This window comes from Hemibagrus wyckioides, linkage group LG05 (genome assembly GCF_019097595.1).
Source record: "Hemibagrus wyckioides isolate EC202008001 linkage group LG05, SWU_Hwy_1.0, whole genome shotgun sequence".
NCBI classification, from domain to species: domain Eukaryota; kingdom Metazoa; phylum Chordata; class Actinopteri; order Siluriformes; family Bagridae; genus Hemibagrus; species Hemibagrus wyckioides.
In genome coordinates, this window is record NC_080714.1 from 4,375,449 (window position 1) to 4,382,196 (window position 6,748).

General features: G+C 38.2%; 1 long non-coding RNA gene across 1 annotated transcript; it reads right to left on the reverse strand.

The window, feature by feature from the left end:
• Positions 1 to 2,387: 2,387 nt before the first annotated feature.
• On the reverse strand, positions 2,388 to 5,401 carry LOC131353086 (uncharacterized). Its single transcript, XR_009204592.1, has 2 exons — positions 4,976 to 5,401; positions 2,388 to 3,539 (listed from the first exon to the last, which is right to left on the reverse strand). It is a non-coding gene; the product is annotated as an uncharacterized LOC131353086 (long non-coding RNA).
• Between the last annotated feature and the right edge of the window lie 1,347 nt (positions 5,402 to 6,748).

Consider the following 6,748-nt stretch of genomic DNA (forward strand, 5'->3'; position numbering starts at 1 on the left):
ACCTCCTGCTTTGTGTCTCGCTGAAACGGCTTTAAAAAGAGCTGTAGATGTTTCACTGCAACGACACAAAGGATCAGAAGAGAAAATAACAAACCAGAGAGTGAACTAATGAGTCACTTTTTGTACCCAGATAATGTCGATGTGCTTCCACTGCCTCGGAGAAACACCCTCACACACACACACACACAGAAACATCCACGACTTAACACCTGGCTAAGTTGAAAAGAGCAGAGGAAAATGCCTTTTAATCTGTCTCAGATATGGTTTCATAGCTGTGAGCGCTTACCTCATCGCTCCCCCTGCACTCGCTCAGACTTGTACACACACATACACACATATACACACACCTGTGCACATTCCTTTGGCTCTCATATCAAAACACCCTCAAATCACCTTGACTCGTGCACACGCACACACACTCAGATATTAAACACGGCGAGAAAGACCTAGCGGCTCATTCTTGAGGTGGGAGCTAGCGATAGAGCCCCGTAGCCATGACACGGAGAAGCCGAGCCGGTCCTTTATGAGAGCCGAAAAAAAAATACACTTATCTGTGCGAAGAGGTTCCTAAAATCGACACAGTCGCTGAATGAATGATGAGGTTACATTTTATTTGCTTGCACCTCACAGCTTACACAGCCAACATGCTAGCTCATATAATTAGCTAGCTAGCTAAGTATTTTTATCCCTGCTTTAGTGAGAAACTAATTCTAATTTAAATCAATAAGTGTTCAAATCAGTAAATTAGAATGTAGTTGTTATTGATCTTTCGGCTGCTCCCTACGTGTGTGAGGGGTCGCCACAGCGGACCCACTGGTCCGCACAACAACTTGACCCAGGTTTTACGCCGGATGCCCTTCCTGACACAACCCTCCCATTTTATCCGGGCTTGGGACCTGCACTGCATCCAGCGGCTGGGGTTTGGGCACTGGCTGGGAATGTAGTAGTTAATAAATATTTACACAGTTTACACAATGAACATGCTAGTTCAGTTAATTAGCTAGCTATCTAGCTACGTATTTTTTATCTCTGCTTTAGTAAGAATTTAGTGTTTAAATCAATGAATTAGCATATAGTACTGAATAAACTGACATATTTACATAGCATGCTAATGTTATGACAAATGGCACCTGAGGTGATTTCAGTTAAAAAAGCTGGCTAATTCCTTCGCTAGCAGATAAGTCTGCTGCCTAGAAACTGACAGTTAATATAAAATAATAAAATATTACATAATATAACATATAATATAATATAATATAATATAATACAATATAACATAATATAATATAATTAGTGCTGGGCAACAATTAAAATTTTTAATCGCGATTAATCGCATGATTTCCCTGCGATTAATTACATTGTTATATGCAAAATTGAACAGGTAGCAGATCTATCTATCTATCTATCTATCTATCTATCTATCTATCTGTCTGTCTGTCTGTCTGTCTGTCTGTCTGTCTATCCATCCATCCATCCATCCATCCATCCATCCATCCATCCGCCGTCTGGAAGAAGTTTAAAATGCAAATGTCCATGTAAAAGTTCGGTGCCTTTCTCCATGTTTGTTTATCCACCAGTTCTTTTCTTTTCCGGTTCCTGTGAGCGCCCCAGCAGTCTTAAGGTCATCCCAAAGCTCTCATTGGTTGAGACTCATGATGATGTTCATCCCAAGCCAATACGGATCAAGATGCCACCCCTCCTTTCACCCATGGTTTGTCTGTATGTGTATTCAGAGCCACTGAGCAACAGACTTTTAAAATAATAAATAAATAATAAAAACTGCGTTAATGCACAATAAAATAATTGTCAACATCAATTAATTAATGAGTTAATGCGATAATAATGCGTTAACTTGCCCAGCCCTAAATATAATATAATATAATATAATATAATATAATATAATATAATATAATATAATATAATATAATATAATATAATATAATATAATATAATATAATATAATATAATATAACATAACATAACATAACATAACATAACATAACATAATATAATAGAAGAGAATATATTGAGATAGTTAGCTAGCATTAATTCCCGAATATACGGAAACAAACAAGCTTATGTTCATAGATCACATTATGCTAGCACTGTTTCAGCTATGAGATTCTCTTCTTTTCTTAGTGCTAATGTGAACTGGTGGGAATTAGCATTGACCGCATTTTAGAGGAAGAGGGGTATAAAAAATGCATTTTATCAGCAATAAAATAATATTTATAATTAGAAACAGAAATATAAGCTACAATTATTTCTCGTGTCCTAAATTCTTTCTTTCTCTCTCTTTTTTTTCTTTCATCAGACATTATAAAGCGAAGGTTTAGGCTACACCATAGGTTCAGTTTAGCGAAAATATTGGCACCCTTGATCATTAATTCAATTCAATTTCAATTTTATTTAGATTTTTAGACAAAATTATCCCTAGTGAGCAAGGCTGAGGCGACAGAGGCGACTGTAGTGAGGAAAAACTCCCTTAGATGGTATGAGGAAGAAACCTTGAGAGGAACCAGACTCAAAAGGGAACCTCATCCTCGTTTGGGTGACACTGGACATGAAGAATATCCTTTCTGCATTTATGTATAGTCAATTGTGTGATGTAGAACGTTATTGTGTGTATTAATTAAGAGGTGATTGTCGTCCTCAAAGTCCACATAGGGCTGGCAGCGTTGCTTTGAATACTCAAGTTCTCACGAAGCCTCAGAACCCAGCTGGGGCTGGTCCATCTCTGGATGCCTTGGGATCCTCGCAGGGTTGGCCTCTGTCTACTGGAGCTGGCACAATCTCTATATGCCTCGGGATGGGTAGAAGAAGAGAAACAAGTGGAACAGAATTAGCGTAGTTGCCATTCATAATATTAGCAGCACTAGATGATAATGTACTGGAGTACGAGGATGGTAGTTGGTGCAATGTGATGCGTGATTACTTTTGGCTAAAATAGTGTTAAACTAAAGCTGTGTGATTTTTTCAAATAATCTAATAATCCCAATCTAATTTTATCCAAAATGTTATACCTGACTGTGTGAAAACAGGCGTTGTCCATGTCAGATTATCTTTACAATTTTTCGTCAAAAATGGCAGTGTAAGGTGGAAATCATTTCAACTTCAGTTTTATTCAGGACCTAATGGCCTCCATCATTCCCCGCTGTGTGGGCGGAGTCAGGTGCACATGTCAGATTGACATGTGTGTGACACAAATCACACAGAGACAAAAGAAGGAAAATCAACAAAACCCACAAGACAGAAAGAAATGGCTCTTATCTGTCCGGAGCTGCTGACAGCAGAGTGCCACATCAAACAAAACAGGGATGACACTCTTTCACGGATGAGCGAAAGATGCCGCTTGTTTGTGTCAAGGTTGAACGAGAGAGGCTGGGTCTCGCTGACATGGGGAATAAAAAGAGAGAGAGAGAAAGAGGGGATTTCTGTGAAAGTGTTTCCTCTGGCACCTTTGACTTTGGTGACTCTTCCGAGTGTTACTTTCTCTCTGATCTCCTGAGTGGTGTGTGTCTCTCTCTCTCTCTCTCTCTCTAATACACACACACACACACACACACACACACACACATACACACAAAGCCGTTAACCCTGTGGGCAAGTGTGTGTCTCTCAGAGCTAATTGCTTTGCTTGCAGGCCTTTTCTAGGTGTGTTTACCTGGCCCGAAAGACAAACTTTAAAAAGAGCTTTAACTTCTTTGGTATGAATGTAGCCTCTTGTGGCTTTTACACTTATAGAAGAACCATTTTTGCCTCTTTTTTCTTGATACTTGTTCCGTCTTCTAACTGTAATAATATTGCCCGATTTTTTCTTTCTTTTTATAAGTCACTCGGACACAAGAGTCTTTAAAATCTTTAATTACACAGATGATAAAAATCCATTTTGATATGAATCGCTTTTAACGTTTTTAACGAGTACAAAATGTGCACACATCTGAGACAGTCCCTAAAAGCTTGCGGTTAGCCAAATTTCCAAATTTATCAAAACACCATGTTGACAACCGAAGAGGAAGAACAAAGCAAACAGAACAATATCGTTGTCCCATCTGTGGCGGAGGCATCAGAAATACTCAAAAATACAGCAAACATCGTGTTCTGGTTCATTTGAAACTGTTCAACACATTCAAACAGAAAATCTACAACGAGTTCCCGAGAATACGAATTCCCAAGAATCCGGTAATTGGATAACAGATGAAGTGTGAAGCTAACGTTATGCCCAAATATGGACAATAAAGTCAATAAAACGAGCTGGGATGGGATGTACTTGGAAAAATAATATGGAGTAATAACAACAGGAATTTAATAATACATTTGTTGGTGGTAATAGTGACTCCACCTTGTTTCCGGACATTTCTATAAGTCTATATTTACCATTTTGTAAAGGAGTCTCCGGGGTCAGGGCTTTATAACAGTCAGAAATAAGCTTTCTAGGTATTCTTGAGAATGGAAATATTTGTGTTTTGACTTGAATTTTTTTATATTTGATTATAAGCATAGAGTCCATGGAGTTCATTAAGTTATGAGTGTCATTTATTTATTTATTTATTTATTTACTGTGGATGGGCAGTTACGTGAAAATAATCCATTTCCAGAAGAACTGGTAGCTCGATTTCATCAAACCAATGCATCGTTGATTATTTTGCATAACAAAACTGACTATTTCTCTCCATGACGGTGTGTGGTTATAATGTGTGGAAGCAGTTTTTGTCCGAGGTTAAAGCTTTGTGCTAATGACCTGAAGGATGTGAGTTCAAATCCCAGGAATGTCTGAAGGGTCGAGTCGAGGGTTGAGCAAGACCCTGAACCTTAGACAGGATGCTTCCTCACAGGTCAAATAAATAAATGTAAACATTTCAAGAGCCTGTTGTTATGTAGAAGATTTCTACCAAAATGGAACCAAGCTTCTGCTGCATATATACATACACGTACAACACAAGGTTAAAGATTTTTATTCTTCATCTATACCTACCTTCTTTTTCTTTTACCCAAGAGTGATGTTTTCTCTTCAGCGAGTGCTCTTGGTGGCATCCTGCCACGCACATGAAAGCCTTCCCCGATAAGAACCTGCCTCGTTTTTTTCATCTCTGAGCGATTGTGTTTAACGACCGACTGGAAAAAAGTCAAAGATGTCTGCCGTGCTCTGGTTTTTATCCTGAGGAAGAAAGATAAAGAAGCCGGAATAAGACGTAGACTTTTTTTTCTGTGTGAACTCATATAGGAGACAGGATGTGACATCACATGAGAACTGCTGTTATGTGTAATCAGTTGGTGGCGACCTGGAAAGTGGGAGGTGATGATACTGTTTCCTTCACCGCACTGAGATCAGATCTTAACACAGGTTATGGGAAACACTGTCTTCTGGTGTGTTTCATGTCTGCATGTTTTTTATTGTTTTTCGATTATATATATTTTTTAACAAACTATTCACATTTTTTGTCTAAGTCAGTCACAAGCTTTTTGTGCCCTTGAGGGACATCCGATTTCACCATTTGGAAATTAGATCTGTTCTTCTAATTGAATGATATTAAAGAATTTCAATCAAATTCATGTTTATTTCTATCCCACCTATGAGATCACAAAACTACCGTATTTTCATCTTTGGATAAATATTAAAGATCTGTTATAAGCAACCAATAAAACATCTTGAGCCTGAGTCAAGGCTTAAGTAAAGAGTAAAGCCAACTACAAGCACAGGATTGATGTGAAAGCTGTACAGCTTTGTTCTTCTGACCATGATGTGGCTGATTGGTTGATTAAACGTGGATCCAGCTTCAAAGTTGGGGCACAAAATATAATATAATAATCATTCTTACTATAATAACATACATTTGTTGCTATTTGGTCAAATAATGTTGCTCGCCAAATGATGCCTGGTTTTGTTGTGTCCATGTTCACCATCAAGTGTCTTTGTGATGTTCCACTCCACAGAGGATGTTCGAAGCTAATATGAAAGTAGACACTTAGGACTTTAAGAATTTGTAGTGTTTCATAAGTATTTCTGTTTTTCCCTAGCCTACTAGAGGCATAAAATAGTTTCAGAAAAACAAAAAACGTCCATTTTTTCTTCAAAGTAAATGTTGATATCAAACCCATTTCTGCTCTCTGAGATGCTCCAAGTGCTTCTTCATCTAAAAAGCAACTAAAATTTGATGGCGTTTATCTTAAACCAGTAAAATTCTGTGTAAGGTTATCCAACAGAGGGAAAAACACACGTCTAAAACACACTGAAAGCTGCCTCCTCCAAGCTGAGTCCTGCCTCATTTTGTATCAGACCTGTGTAGATAAAACAATTCATTTGTTTATACTGATTAAAAATGTCCCGTAAGTCAAGGATTATCAATATAATACTTCTTCTCTAAAAAACGTATGTTTCTGCCTCACGGCGTGATCTTCTCTACATGACTACATGACAGCTTTATTGAAAACAATGTTATGTTATGTTTTTTTTTTTCCTGAGAACAAATTATTCCCAGGAACGAACATGTGTCCTTAATTTCAGCAAAGCTTTGGTCCATATGTTTTTGAACCCGAGGTCGACGTCTGCCGCTGTGGACACACACGAGGACACAGATGCTGGACTCTCTTTGATGATGCTGTAGGAGGAGGCATCGTTTAAGGTGACACACATCTGACTTATTGGGACTGGAGGTAATGATGCAGTTAACAAGGATATACGAACAAAACACACACACACACACATACACACACACCAGGTACAATCACACACTTACACACACACACC